General features: G+C 47.0%; 1 long non-coding RNA gene across 1 annotated transcript; it reads right to left on the bottom strand.

The window, feature by feature from the left end:
• Positions 1-2,816: 2,816 nt before the first annotated feature.
• LOC144115364 (uncharacterized) lies at positions 2,817-12,046 on the bottom strand. The gene is made up of 5 exons (XR_013311380.1): positions 11,881-12,046; positions 6,896-6,957; positions 5,052-5,129; positions 4,239-4,265; positions 2,817-2,935 (listed from the first exon to the last, which is right to left on the bottom strand). It is a non-coding gene; the product is annotated as an uncharacterized LOC144115364 (long non-coding RNA).
• Positions 12,047-16,138: the final 4,092 nt, after the last annotated feature.

Below are 16,138 nucleotides of genomic sequence, written 5' to 3'. Positions count from 1 at the left end.
AAGGACTGCCTTGCCCCTTGAGATAAAGGCGGCCTTCAACCGTGGAGTTCAGCCGTGCCCGTGTGACAGGGATATCAGTCTGGGTGATTTGTTCCCAGCGGTTAGACGGATTTGCGTACACACTGGCGAAGACGGATCCGTTTGCGACGCCGTGGTTCCAATTCTACCTGTGATTACACCAGCGTGGCAAGGTATCTGCGTTTAGTCCAAGTGGGTTTTTATAACCGTAAGTCAAGCAAACAGCGTAGAGATAGGACGATAGAGACAAGGCGCTAAGCTTGCGCCCTCTTTTATTGAAATATGCGTGAAAGATGTGACCAGTGTTTCAGCGAACCTTTTCAAGAAGTCCTGAAGACGGGGAGTTAGAAATAGGAAGGTACATGTTTTTTTTTTTCAGGAACGTATACTCTCTGCCTTGACTAAGGTATTTACTATATTAATTATTGTAATTATATGACTAATTAACTAGCATTAGCGGAGTTATGTTCACATCGACCTTCTTGCGCGTCTTGAGCACTCACTTTCGATTTTGTGCGAAAGAAGAGCGCCGAATTTGCTCGCGCAGCAGAACTTTAATGGACTTTTTTTTCGTTTAAATATCTGATATGGCATTCCCTTGCCGTCCAGTGTATTCGTCCCGTTGTTTTGTAGCGATAGCTACATTACGCTAGCATTTCGAGCCTTATGCGTGGCGGCGCCGTGGCTGGTCACGAGGTTGGTCACGTGGTTGGTCACGTGGTGCGAAACAGCAGCCGGCGGCCCGGCGCGTCGGCGAAACCGAAGAGTGGAGAGGGGGTGGACAGAGGGAATCCACGTCCAGGGACGAAGATGAAGAAGTAACGCCGAGCGGAACGGAGCGGCTAAAGACTGACTTTGCAATTCGGCTGAGTGAATTCCACTCGGCCAGCTGTAGCTATCGCGTCACTCCAGGCTTAACCAGAAGTAAACCACCGCCATTTTTTAGTGTACGTGTGGTTATAAATTCATCTCACATTAACTAATCGGGCTGACCACTAGCTGTTTCGATTGTACATATTTTCAATTTTAGTTCCGCCGCTTCAGCCTCTCCGCATTGAGCGGTAGGCTGCTTAGATGTTCTCAAGAGACACACCCGCACTCATGCCTTCAAAGATCCGGCGTTTTAAAGAAATTTCATGATCTGTATCTCTCGCAGGCTTTAGCTGGCCGTTACATTATTTTCCAAAGTCGACATCAATAAAAGGGCAACACCGTCAGTCGCTCTGTCCATTTTCATTTTATTCCTGTTCACGTATTTCTGACTTATTTCCCCATTTCTGCTTGTTTCGTTTTGCTAGTTCGCTGTTATAAAAACTTTCAAGCCCTTTTGAGGTCATCTTGGGTGTACGCCGAAGTTATGGAAGTGACAGCTGGAGAAATTATAGCCGTAGCAGTTGTTAATTATTTGCAAACGTATATTTGTTTGTTCTTCGTGACATGTAGCCATATCTTAAGCCAGGAACTTAAAGACTTTACTTCTTTGTTATTCGCATCAGCACATGAGATGCGCTGTGAGTGGAGGTAGTTAGTAACCTCTGAACACATTGGCGTAAGAGCGAACTCCCGTCGTTAATCACAGCTTGTGCTTTTTTTTACTTTATTACAACCGACCCTATCTATACTTACGTTAGTGACAGAGTGAAAAAAGATGTTTATGAAAGAGGGAAGAATTGCAAATTCTGCATGAAAACAGCCAGCAGTCGCTGTAGTACGCGAGAAAATTGAAGCAAACACAAACCACGGAAATATGGAAACGATGAAGGCAATTAAGTTAGAGACACTATTATGGGAATGATCTATTCTCGTTGATCAGAAGGGTGGTCGGGTGCTTCCGGAGTAGTGACGTCACACAGTTTTCTACTGCGAAAGACCTCGATACCGCTACACTACTGCGACGACTGCGCCAAACCGTGAATATATCCTTGTTGCTACCATAGCTGTGTGAAATAGCTTGTGCCAGTGGGCACCCATATTATCACCAAGGAAGAGGACTGCTTACGCCACCTCCGCTTACTGCCACGGGCGCACTGCAGTACGCCCTTCGTACTGACCGGGTAAGAGCGCCTGTATAGCCCTTGCATTATACCGCTTAGAACACACTGCCTAGCTGTTGTCTGCAAGGTAGATTTCAAAATACGCACTCTGACAAGAAGAATTTCCTGACAAGAACGGTTAATTGCACATTTCGCCAAAAATTGCCACACAAGTGTCTCGCAAGGTACTAACCGCGCATTAAATAACATTTTGCTTGGTGTTGGCCAAAATTATTCCTAGATAAAACTGCTGAGCCGCGCTTTGCTACTGCGAGTATACGAGGTTAAGCTTGAAATTCTGTCTTCGAGAAATGCTCATTCACTCCGTTTATATGTCGAGAGAATGCAGAGTAAGGCTGGTAAATTAAGAAGGTGGCCTCATTCAGACAATGTAGTTCTTCGTAATCACCATCTTAACGTCTTGTACTAACGACACCTCCTAGAGAGATCCTTTTTTCTCTCTCTCTCTCTCTCTCTCTCTCTCTGTGTGTGTGTGTGTGGGGGGGGGGGGGGGGGGTGGGGGGTGCGTGCGTGCGTGTGCGCACGATTTGTATGATAGAGAGAGAGAGAGTGGAGTGCGCAGTGCAGTCCGCCTAAGAAGGGGAGGGAATTTATACCCTTGTCATAAAGAGAGACGAAGCCAGTGCAGTCCGCCTAAGAAGGGGAGGGAATTTATACCCTTGTCATAAAGAGAGACGAAGCCAGTGCAGTCCGCCTAAGAAGGGGAGGGAATTTATACCCTTGTCATAAAGAGAGACGAAGCACTTCCACGATTTCTGATTTTATTTACTATATACACACACGCACTCCAACATCCGGCATCCCACTCAGAACTTGGCCTCGCAAATCTTGTCAGCTTTGATGAGCTCCTTGAGGTGTTCCTCCTGCGGAAAGAGTAACCACACTCGTACTTTGACGCCGCAGGAGAGAAACAGGGAGTGGGGCACACGAATGGTGCGCTGCATGTCCTCTCGCGGGTCGTGTACGCATTGTGTTCCTTTCGCCGACCCTTTCGGTCTTTTTGGCTAACCAGCGGAATAGATGAGCAATGCAGCTTGCTTAGGTGCAGTAAGCACAGTAGGCTGTGCGACGCGAATTGTGGAGTCGAAGTGACAGGAACGTCGCTGGCTGCGCGCCTGTCTAGCCAGCCTCTCCTACAATGTCAATCCATTGCCTTGCGGGGAAAGTGACGGCGAAGGATAGAGCAACTGAAGAGTGAGCTTCCTTGGTTTATGTTTTTCCACCTTCTTGCAAGACTAGCTAATCTGCGGCGGTACGCTTTAATCTATTTCAGTCCAAAATAATCACCCTCGAATCACTCCGGACCGTACAATTGCCCTGTCGATCGGTCGCTCTGCAGTCCCAGCCGGGTTCGTTACGACGGAATTACGCCAAAATAATGGTTTTTCGGTTAATAAAGGGTTAACGGTCTAAATTTACGTGCGTGCTTATCATCAGCGTAATGGCACAATATTCCGCCATTGCTGAAGACCACACTGCCCTTCATTGAGGACAGAAGGCTGGCACGGAAATCTCACGGTGCTTCTGAGCAGTTTCTTTAGCTCAACGTGATTTCGATTAAATTCCGGTTGCTGCATTTCTGAGCGCGAGGAGCTAGACACTGGCGGGCATTGGTTGGCGGGCGCGTTGGCCAAAGTAATTCTTATCTCGTCTGGTTCTTTTCCTTCTGTCTTTTTTTTTTCTTTATGAGCTGCTTAACCCGGAAAGTTGCTCTTATGTAATGGTCATTGCTGGAAAAACCACCTGGCTCTTAAACTGTTGTCCAGAAGACCTCTCTTCACTCATAAACAATTCAGTTAGAAAGCAAAAAGAATGCAAATATGAGGAGGAGGCCGGTTCAGTGATGTTGCCTGGTCTAGGAAGTCCCGCTCGCTACCTTATAGCTGGCATGCAATAATCGCATCGCATTCTCTATAGTTGGCTTCGGGTTTTTGCGTGCCTAGAAAACAGTGTGCGCTATGAAGTGGAAGGCTTAGGAGTTATTTCGACTAGCTGTGATTCTTTTACGTGCACTGAGCTTCCATTTCGTTCCCTTTACCTCCGTGCTCTTTAGCAGAACACCATAGCCACCGAGCCGTCGGGGTTGGTCACATCGCGCTTTCGATACTCTACACGACAGTAGAAGCGTGTCAGTATCGCTGACAACTAGAAATGAAAATTTCTTACCGACCACAGCAAGCGCGTAACGTCGTCCTGAAAAGAAGAGAGAAACGAACACTTGAAACACGTGCTCGGGTATCTTTGAAGTGCGCAGTAAACATTGCGAAGTGCATAGCAAGTAATCTATATTTTGAACCCATTCAACATAACAGCGGCCATTTCAAATGCCTTACAGCCCTGCGACAGGACGTCGTTAGCGCGGGTAGCGCTTGATACAATGATGCCGATAAAACATCCTGTCAGTGCGCGCATTCTGGATTATCGCTTTTAGGACGTACTTTCCGAACTTATCGACAGATTATGCTATATTCCGTTGATTACAAGCGCGTTAAAAAAAGGTTTAAAATCATTCTGAAAACGCCGCTCTAGAAAAGCACAGGACATCTGCTTGTTCTCGCGAGATGCCTTCGTCTTGTACACTGAAAAACTGCGATTTTTTTTCAAGATGTATTTTCGCATAGACATCGGGTTAACCCGTTGTTCAAGAAACCAGTTCGGGTGTTACACAGAAACTAGGGGTTTTTCCACATTTACTTCGCACGGATTTAAGTGCAGAGATGCAATCTAATAACTTGCTGTACATATGCATTCTGTATGCATAAAGAATTAATCTGTGTCATTTTATCTTCATGCGAAGTAAACCTAGAAAAAACCAACAGTCACCACGTGTTCGCGAAAACATAAGGCCTTTTTGCGGGGTTCTAATTCGAAAATGTCGCCAGTAAATAGCGCGTCTTCACTCACTCACTCCCCCATGTATTGCTACAGTAACTATATAACTCGGCCAGAATAGAAAAAAAGTACAAACTGTGCACTTACGAAGTCGGTTCCCGATTTGCAAGCGGTTCGGACGAAACCGGCACCCTTCTCTGGCAGCCTTCCCAGGTAGCTAGCGATCTGTGGTCCAGAGAAAGACCTTGCTCAGAAACAGCGAATAGACGTTGTACACAATGAAACTGTACACTGAATGCATTTCAATCGGAGTTGAAAAAGTTAATTGTAAAGGTTTTTCGGCGTATTCGGAGTTCAGCCCGGCTCGGCATGTAATTTTGCTGCCACTTTTTTTTTCTGCCGCGGCAAATTGCGAAGAACCAAAATGGACGAAGAGATAAACGCTATGTAAAGAAGGTATCTTTGTCGATGAATAGTCCTGGAGCACTGCAGATTGTTCTGCACCCGATGGATGCGCACAGGGCAGAGCACACCAGACACGGTTCTGAAGCGAAACAAAGAATTCCGCTCGGCACATGCGATATTGCTTGCTACCTTCGTGAGGGGTTTTATCTGAGCAGGTAAATAACTGTTCAAACAACCTGGCATAAGGAGCGAAACCTCGCTTTGGCGCCCGCTTCCATTTCTTGAGGCCACTCAAGCGCTTTGCAGTCAAGTATGCTTGTCTGCAAAACGTTTATGTTACCTGAACGGCGCAATTTATTTGGCCAGAATTGCGCCTAGCTCTCAATTAATTTTCTCAAATTACTCCTAAGGCATCTTCATATAGCCATATTAGTTAAAGCCTTGTACCCCATTACACTTAGTTCGCGACGAAAAATAGTTCTTTTCTTGATGCAATATTTTTTCTTTCGTTGTCATTGAACAGCCCTCACGTAGTCACCCACAGCAATTCTAATATAGTTTGCCCTCAACATAAGCTAACCACGGCGTTTCAAAAGCCTTTTTCTTCCGCAGTGTACCTCCCGCACTCACTGAAAAAGCACTGCTCCCATGACGCCTTTGACGAAGAACTGAATAATAATATTTTTGCGACCATCTCGCGCAATGGAGCTGCTGTGGTACAGTGGAGTGAATTATGTAAAGAGGCGGAAAGACAAGACAGGGACGTTAAGGGTAAGGGTGTTTAGGAGGTTAAGCAGAAGGGTGAAAACGAGCCCGAGTTTCATGCGCCAAGCGTGAGCTCCCGCGCAAGCATGGGAAGTCCACCCGCTACGTCAACCCTAAACATAAGAAGGGTTACACCAAGACCCGTGACGCAGCGGAGGGTGCTAAGAATCTGAACAGGGCGCCATTTTCGGGCTGTGGGGAGGGCGTGGTAGCGCTTATCCTCATCTCTTTCCTATAGTACGAGCACAGCCCAGTGTCCAAAGTGGCGGCGCACTTCAACCTATTTTTGAAAAGGTCTTATCTCCTGTCCTATGTTTTCGCACTTTCCTGAACATGACTGTGTCGCTCTGCCGTGGTAGTGGGCGGAGGAACGCGGAAAAGGTATCCTCCCTCGGAGCACGCGTATCGATTTTTTGCTCAGCATAGTACATTTGGTTGATCATGCAGGCTCACTGATCTGCCTCCGCGATTACTCAGTGCGTTAGCACATTCTCATAATCTCCATCGTCCATATTTCCTGCTGTTGTTAGCCTGCTGAAGTAGCTGACGTAATTTTAAGCATTGGTACAGTGCCCTGTTCAATTTTGTGTTGCGTTGCGTTGATAACGTAACACCGCGCGGCTAGACCGTGCCGCTGATGCTGTAACTGCACCGTACCGGAGCATAATTACTCCTGGATAAATACGAGGAGAGAAGAAATGTCCGCGTATGAAGGAAAGGTGCTACATTCGCACTCGGTTCGGAAAAAAAAAACACCCGGTCTCTCAAATGAGCAGATTGTCATCGGTGTAGCAAAACTGCAGAGAAAGAAGGTTTCTGACCTCGGGGCTCACGTTCTGTTGAAGGCACTCGAGCGCTGGGATCACCTTGTCTTCTGGAAGCCCTGTGGAAGCAATCATTATCGTGATTAGCACGGCTAAAATATATTTAACGCATCTTGCATTGTTTATCTTCTGTATTGTACGAGATGTATTGTACAAAGTAAATGACAGAGGTTAAACCCTTCTTCGCGGTCACGTTGACACAAGCGGTCACACAAAACGAGAACAGGTCGAAGTTGTTGAATCTCTCGCTCTTCAAATACACTGCATGTGCAAGTCACGGGACTGCCTTGTGCTTATTCCTATCTTTCTTGGCGCTAGTTGGAGCCCGTACAAATATAAACTGTCTGGTCGGTTTGGTTAACTTGCCAGGGAAAGGTGCTGCTGTAACAAAAAAAAAATACGAAAAAGAAACGGTTACACTCCGGTGACGCAAATATACGATCTTCAGCGACTACCCGATGCAGCCCACGATCCCATCAGAGGAAAGAAGCGGTCGATGCGTCCTGTTTAGAGATTGTCAATAACGACTAAATTTAAGTGCCCGCCTGCTTCCTCATACGACCCGTCAGCGGAAGCGCATGGCGTGATCCAAAGACATGGCGAACGTACACTGGCCTTGACCTTGAACGATTTGCATCGATAGGAGCGGGTGCAAGTCGTTCCCTTGTCACTTGTCCAAGAGCCCGCCATGCTAAACTCTCGCCTTGCTTTCAGCGTAATCCAAGCAAGCCGCCGCACCACCGTCTTATATTCCGCCAACGTTTGCCAAGGCAGTGGGGGTGTGGGTGTTGTTGCGATTAGGCTTCTCAAGACGTCAAAAAGCCCGCCATGTGGAAAAAGAATAAAAGACAATCAGCTGCTGCCAGATTCGTTCACACGATGTCTCGTGTAATGACGTCTCTGGCACATTGAGCCACTATGGCGCAACGAGAGTGGACACATCGAGCGCATGCATTCACGCCAGTCGAACAGCTTGTTTTTCTCATTGACACAGCTTTTAAAGAAGGAATGATACTTGGCAAAGTATAGTAATTTTGCGCTCGCCTACCGCTAAGGTCAAAGCTTTTCACAGCTATATATATATATATATATATATATATATATATATATATATATATATATATATATATATATATATATATATATATATATATATATATATATATATATATATATATATATATATATATATATATATATATGTTGGGGCTCAATTAGCCACGTGCCTGTGCGAAGAAAATGTAGACGAATGTAATGTCACTGGCAGTGTAATGATACCTTAGTTTGCAGCCTTTTGCACTGCTTCGCAAACATAATCTGTTTTGGAGGAGATATGTTTGCTTATCAAAATAGATTGAAGCAATGCAGCGGCACAGATGGCCTTTTGATAAGGTTGAAATTCTCATTGAAGAATGTTATTTTAACATAATTTTACCTTTAATGCACAGTCACAGAGCTTTTCATCTTTCCTGATACATGGAGGAGTACGTGCCTTAAAAAGGGCAACTGAAGGCGATTTAGAAATCGATGAGTTTAAAGGGATCGATGTGCGAAACGTGTGTAAAGTATGCGAAGCCTGTTCTGTATTACCATTTGAAATGGTGATATGCAGCGCCGATTAGGGGGCTTCATGGTGACGTAATCTACGGCGGCGTTACATTTCCAACGCAGAAATGCTTGGTCGAAGGAACAAAACTAACGCCACTGAAGGTAAAGCTCGCGGAACATTTTTGGCGGCAGCCGACGACGCACTGCAGGGTGTGGGCGAAGGCAGTGGTAATCTGAAATCTTACCGCCCATGACATCACCCCCAAGCTTCGTCGCATTGCTCGTATGCTGTGAGAAGCATGAACATTGTGCCCGCTTTAACTGACAATTACTCCACAATTTAAAACAATAACTCCTCGCCCGCCCCCCCCCCCCCCCCCAAATTATACACAAACTTAGCAAGCTTCACCACAAGCTTCATACATGTGAATTCTTGAATCTCGTCTAATTCTTTAAAAAAAAACGGTGCTGCTTCCCTTTAAGGCCTGAACACGCGTGAAGGCCCGAACAGCGTGTTGAGGCCTGAATGGTTTGAAAGGAAGCTGAAATGGTTTTTAATGCGAGAACACTAGTTAACTCATTGCGCGAAAAGACCGCCGTAATCGGAAACCCGTGGCCGAAACGCGGAACGCAAATGACGTCATCGAGTGAGGTGTCCACTGATCCAGGGAGCCAGTTATGCGCCTTTAATTTCCTCAAAATCAACGGAGTCTAAACCTTCCGCCGGTTTTGAGAAAATGAAAGGTGCGTAACTGCCTCAATTTCTGAGTGGACGCCACCTCCTACTCACAGCGCGATTGAGGTGTCCACTGAAACAGTGAGCCAGTTACACTTGAAACCCATGGCCAAAACGCGGCACGCAAATGATGTCATCACCCCCACTGGCGCAAAAGGCCGCCGGTGTCCCCACCGCCAGGTACCTCAAAGCGCGATTGAGGCGTCCACTGACCCAGGGAACCAGTTACCGTTGCGCTCGAATTTACACATCATAAGAATTGCTTAGTGCCCCTATAATTTTGAGAATTGCATGGAATTCAAGGATTCAAATGTATGAAGCCGGTAGGTAAGTTATGCAAAGCTTTTTTTTCGCTAGCCATTAAATTGATGTAATCACTGATTAAACTTTGGGCTTTTCCTCACCGCGACGAATAAGTGCAGAGAAACTTGGGATGACGTCATGTGCGAGAGAAGATGGGAGACGTGCACAATCTTGAGCGAGAAAATAGCCACCATTGGGCTAGCGACGGCTGTCAAAGACAACTGTAGATGAGACGAGTGTAGACACTGTGCTTAACATCTGCCGTGGACTAAACCTCAGTGTCAACTCGAACACAGACGAGGTCAGAAGTTTGCAGCCCAAGGAGTTTGCTTCTAAGCCATGTAGTGGGGCACCCGTAGCACTCGTGGAAATCCTACCCGTTGGAGGGAGCAGGACGAAAAATCTTCACTTCTGGAGATTTTGATCGCCAAAGATGCATTACAAGCTGCACGCGCCCTGGGCTCTAAACTTTTGACAGAGGGTGTACATCACTGGCGCGAAGTGTGGCGCTCATGCCCTTCCTGATTCAATGTGAGATGGGTGTAGCAAGAACTTGCATTCTGGCCATTCGTGGTCTCTATCATCAGCAGCAGAGAATGCTTCACCTCAACACTTCACCAGTGGCGTATGCTTGTAGCGCGGCCGTATCTGAGTCTATAGTAAGAAGGACCTTATCTTCAATTTTCAACAGCTCGGATGCTGATTTGTCAGCTTTCGGTCCACTATCCGGCATATGAGGGTGCAAAAATGGATATCTCTTCAATCTTCCCCCACACCAATCCCGAGTCGTCTTCAAGAACGGCAATTCGTGGACAGAAACTTAAACGCATTCCCCACACCAAACAATTCTAGACAAAAGCACTTTTGGAGTGGGAAGCCGTTTATGAACGCAATTTTTTCGTATATAATGTAAGATTTCACTATATTAATCAATATATCCGCAGATCATCCGATGGCATTCTTGAATTTTTTTCTATTAACGTTTTTGCTGTCATCAAAAGCGTCCCCCATTGATTTTCTATGGCGGGCTTAACTGTTCGATGCGATCGATGGAAACACTTTAAAAGAAATATTTTGCTGCATATCAGAAGAATGAACCATTGCCTTCAGTATCTTCATAAGAGTATCTTACATTTTTGCAATTTTCAAAACTTTTGTCAGCGGACGTTCGACATGTCTCTTCCGACTGTCCAGCAAGACAGTGTACTTCGTAACGCGGGAATCGCGAAACAAGGTCTTCAATAGCTGCATCCGCACTGAGAACTCAAGGCGTCGAGAAGGCTTGCGGTCGGAGTTAAACGAGCACAAACCAGAGCAACTCTCCCTCCCACTCCATCTGCACTAACAAGAAAATGAACCCGTTCGGCTGCGTACGAAATCACAACGCGTTAGGAATGAAAGTTTTACAATGGGCGCTGGAAATTTTGCGCGGTGACCTGGCACGCTAGAATAAATTGGACTACACAGTCAGGTGACAACTCCTCGGTCGAACAGTGGAGACGCAGGTGAGGTGGAGTAAGATTGCATGAACGTGAGTGAGTATGACAGCTGCCGCAGCCCATTTCTTTTTTCCCCCGCGTATATGCGTTGCGTATCAAAAAAGGATGACATTGACGCACTCTGTAGGCCAGTAAGAAGAGCAGGTTTACATTCCAGTCCCCGCGTATTGAAGGGGCATCTTTTTCCAATTCACATGCTGCGCTGCGGCATTTTTGCATGGTGGTGCGCCATACCAGTGTAACTCGTGCTCAGTGTATGTCAGCAGCACCTACTGGAAGTACGGGTTGTCGACACTAACAGTAGCCGCGTCTCCAACTTTGGGGGTGAAAATTTCAGCTCCTAACCTTAATTTAAATCTGCTCTCTCATCGAAGCTTATAAAAACAGTTCGTTGGGGCGCGCATACTGTAACCACGATTTTAGTACACAGGGTGCACTCGCAGCTCGTTACCGTTGCGAGTGACTTAACGCACCGGCTCATACTTTGTCCGGTCATAGCCAACGCTCGCCTACACGTTGCGCGGTTTCCGAATCTGCCCGACTGCGATCGTCGAAACGTGTGCACGAACAGCTTTGGCGAAAGAAATTGGTTTTCTCCCTGCATGAAAAAGCAGCAGCTATGGTGCCCCAGTATAAATTTACGATTGTGGCACGTCTGCCAAACTGACAGTCCTCAGAACAACCGCATGCGGAAGACAACGACAGGCATAAGTGAGGGGGAAGTCTCTCCTTGCGTTTCATGGGAGATGTCCCCCTTGAGAGGGTTGTCTCGGGGCCGTAATAGCTCCGTCGCTTGAACCGGAGTGAGCGTTCGATGGCTACTCTTCCATGATGAGGACGGGGAGTGGCCAGGGAAGATAAAGGAGAAAAAAATAAATATCCCGAGTTCCACTTACGGCACAAGAACTTTCCAGCGTTGGTGACGGAGGCCAGGAGCAGAGCAGACGCGATGAACAGTGCCGCCTTCATGGTGCCTTGTATGTGGAGAACTGAGACAAACAGGGAAAGGTGAGGCGTGCTTTGGTTGGTAGGGGACTGTGCTGTGTGCGTCGCTTGGCTAGCGGCCCTTTTTTATATGCTGCCCCGAGAAAGAAGACGCCGCCGTGACGGAGCAAGGCCACGGTCGCCGCTACGTCCAGTTAGCGGCTCCTGTTTTCTCTTTCTTTTCTATTCTCTTTTCTTCCTGCTTTCTTTTTTTTTTCTCTCTTTCGCTCTCTCTGCTTCTCTCGCTAGCCTAGCGCGAAGACACGGAGGTGGACAAGAGTGTCAAGCTCGCCTCGCCGAGAATAACGTTAAGGATGAGGAGCCAAGTGGCAACGGGGAGTGGAGGAGGGGTCGCTTATTATGGAAAGGCAAACTTCATTGCGCGCGCTCATGTACGCATTTTGTTAGGCAAGCGAGTAGCGCGGCGAAACAGGCGAAGAGCGCGCGTGTGAACAAACCTCAAGCGAGATCTGGACGAGATGCCTCTGGCTCGGGCGCTTCCAATAAACGCCAAGAGGAAACTCGACCGTAGGACGCACGCCCGAGCGCTCACACGCACGCACACACAAGCGTTTGTGGTCATAACCGAGGCACCCAATGTTTTTATTTATTTCCTCTAGAAACTGTCCCTCGACGACGCAGGCCTGCCGAGATCGCGCTCGTGACGTCAGCGCACCTGAGCCGCTGCAACACATCGTGTACCCAACGCTCGTTTTTGAACATGCACTAAGGATGAAGCCGAGAGGCGAGTTAGCGAGAAACGATGCATGGGCATATAGGCGTAAACGGCGCATTAGGGCCCGAGCGTGTGCTTTTCCCCTCTGAACACTGCTGCTGCTGCCCAATTACCCTCCCAGACGCGCTGCCTGTTGTGGACACCGGGGCAACCGCTCTGTTCGCCCCTTGGGCAACCCGCCGCAGTGGCTCAGTGGTTGAGGCGCTCGGGTTCGAACCCGACCACGGCGGCTGCGTTTTTATGGAGGAAAAACGCTAAGACGCCCGTGTGCTGTGCGGTGTCAGTGCACGTTAAAGATCCCCAGGCGGTAGAAGTTATTCCGGAGCCCTCCACTACGGCACCTTTCTTCCTGTCTTCTTTCACTCCCTCCTTTATCCCTTCCCTTACGGCTCGGTTCAGGTGTCCAAGGATAATGAGACAGATACTGCGCCATTTCCTTTCCCCAAAAACCAATATTATTATTATTATTATTATTATTATTATTATTATTATTATTATTATTATTATTATTATTATTATTATTATTATTATTATTATTATTATTATTATTATTATTATTATTATTATTATTATTATTATTATTATGCAACCGTGTACCGGATGTTTCACCTAAGATGCTCTGCAATTTTTAAAAAAAGGCTTTTTTGAGTTGGAAGAGCGCTTTTTTCGGCATATCATTGTCAGCGGTGTAGCGCATCAGAATACACTAAGACGGCCTAACTAGTAGGCTGCTTAAAAAAATATTGCGCCGAAATATATGCGCTTTCAAGAAGCTTGCAGGCAAAGCAACCCCTCCAGTGCACGTAACGCGTAGAAATAGCCAAAATATGTTGGAGCACAGAGCCGAAGGTAGCTTCCAAAATTCTAGCAAGTGATCTGGATATCACTTACTCAGGGCTGTAAGCCTCTCGATAAATAATTAAACTAATATTATTAGTTAAAAAGTTAACTATTCGATATTAGTTATCCATCGCAGTAGTTAGCACGTCTTAGCTATATTATAATGCACTACACCTCTGGCAATGCTATGCCAAAAAAAAATCGCTTTTCTAACTCAAAAAACCCTACTTTTAAAAATTGTGTAAAGCCTGCAGTGAAACATTCGGTATACAAGATCGCTGTTAAAAGTGGAGCTGAGTTGCAAAGCTCGGCAAACGTTACGCGCGTGTTGTAGGGGGAGCCTGTACTGCAGTCGTAGTTGTTGTTCTCGGTGTTGGCTCAAATACTGTATTCGCGATATCTGCTGGCTTCCTCTTTTATTTCTCTTTGCTTCTCGCTGCTGCTCATCTTCACCACATTGTTTGTTTGTTTTTCTCCGGCGTCGTGATGCCAGCTTGGGACGCACTGCGGCGAATAAAACGCGCCGTTCTGAGAAAGACGGACGCGCTCCTGAAGGAAGTGGTGGCACCAAAGGCGAAGCGTGCAGGCTGTGCATTTTCCACTCTGTCATGCGTACGCACGTTGGTAATTGGGGGCCACGGTCGCAGAGCTACGATAGAAAGAAGGAGAGAGAGGGGGAGGGGGGGGTGCGGGCAAACAAACCACTGGACGTTCTTTCGCGACGTGCCGTGCCGGTTTTTTATTATTTTTATTATTTTCATGACCGCCGAGGCGGTTTCAATGCGATCAAACACTCTTTCGCTTTTCAAACACATGAAGGACGAAGGTGCGTCGGTCCTTATTTTATTTTTTGTGACCTAAAAGGGTGCGGCGATGTCGGGACGCTGGTGTCCAAGCTGTCAGTTTCTCATTGGAGACGGACAGCGCCAAGTTGCTATAAAAAAGCAACGATTGTTTCCTCGGCGTGGCAGCATAAAAACATGGACGTACTCTGAGCGACTCCCATTGGGCACTGGTCCAATGCGGCGTCTTTGTGGGCTCGCGAGCAGCTGGGGACGGATGAATGAGTAAATAAACTTTTACTGGCAGAGGAAAGCCCGCGGCTGTATTTGAGGGACGAGGACAGGCGGAGGTGGAACCAACGCGTCTCAACAGCATGGTCGACGAGAGTCCGCTTGCTGTTAGCGAAAGTGCCAATCTGCGGGTGGAGTCGCTTTCGCGCGATGCCATTATGACGCACGAGCACACATTCCCTTTTTTGGACCCTCACTTTCACACTTCTTCCACTTTGAAAGTTTCTCTGTCTCTGCGTAATCGCGATCGTTTATTAAAGACTCTGCGCCAGCTCGTAATTTTCTCGACGATGCTTGCCCATCCCCTGCCCGCGCGCGAGCCTGTAGAAAGGAAAATTGCTGGGCGGCATGTTAATTCATCGTTAACGGGAATCGATCGATTGAATGCGCGCTATTTCTTAACATTTTGCTTGGAACGTTTCCATCAAACAAAAGAGCACCTTTTTAGCGCACGAAGTAACGCCACAGGATTGGCAAAGAAAGCAAGCAGTCAGCGCAGTGGCTTTCCTGTTTACCGAGTGGTCTGATTTCGCGAGGTGAAATAAAGCTTTCAGAACTAAACTAGGTTTCGAGTATGCAAAGTATACGTCGAGCATTTCTTTTTTTCGTCGCTTCTCTTTCTTTCTCTCTCTCTTTTTTCATTCGCGATGAGTGTTCAAGACTTGCGCGTACGCTACTGCGAAAATTGCCCTTGTAAACGATCACTGATGTGCGCCACTTTAAATAGGGAACCATCATCACACCCACGCAATCATCCTCATATCTACGTCCACTGCAAGTCAAAGGCATTTCCCAGTGATTTCCAATTAGCCCTGACGTGGGCCAGTTGTGGCCACCCTATCCTGCTAACTTTCCAAACTCATCTGCCCACCTGGCTATCTGCACCACTTCCCTTGCTACATTTATTTTCGGCTGGAATGCACGCCTCTATCGAAAGGGGCCATTGGCCATCTGTTCTCCCTTTTACATGTCCTGCCAATGTCCATTTTTCACTACTTGGTTTCTTCTGGGATATGCGCAACTGGCGTTGGTTCCCTTACGCACTTTGCTTGTTTAATGCGAAAGTCTTACATGGCCCATTAACAACAAAACCTGACGTCGTTGTCGGCGTCCAGGAAAAGTGGTCTGGAAAACCGCCAATGATGGCATCAGCAAAGAAAAAAATGTTTGGTGGTTTAGCATGCTAAGCACAAAATATTGTGCGAGAGGACGATGTTTTACATGTGGACACCAGCGCCACGTACCTGAAAGCACAATTGAGGTATCTACTCACTCAGGAAGCCAGTTATGCGCCTTTTTTCCCCTCAAAATCAACGGAGTCTTCAACCTTGTCAACGCCAGCGTCAGTGAACACCGGCTCCCTATTGCTCCTGCTCCGCGTTTTTGCCACCACGCTTTCAAAGACAACGCATGCAGTGCCCATCTCTGTCACTACCTCCACGTAGCTCAAAGCGCGATTGAGGTGTCCACTGACCCAAGGAGCTAGTCATGCGCCTTTCCTTTCCTTTCGTCGTTATCTCA

This window comes from Amblyomma americanum, chromosome 1 (assembly GCF_052857255.1).
Source record: "Amblyomma americanum isolate KBUSLIRL-KWMA chromosome 1, ASM5285725v1, whole genome shotgun sequence".
Lineage (NCBI taxonomy): Eukaryota > Metazoa > Arthropoda > Arachnida > Ixodida > Ixodidae > Amblyomma > Amblyomma americanum.
The sequence above is the reverse complement of the archived record's forward strand: the minus strand, read 5'-3'. Positions and strand labels throughout refer to the sequence as shown.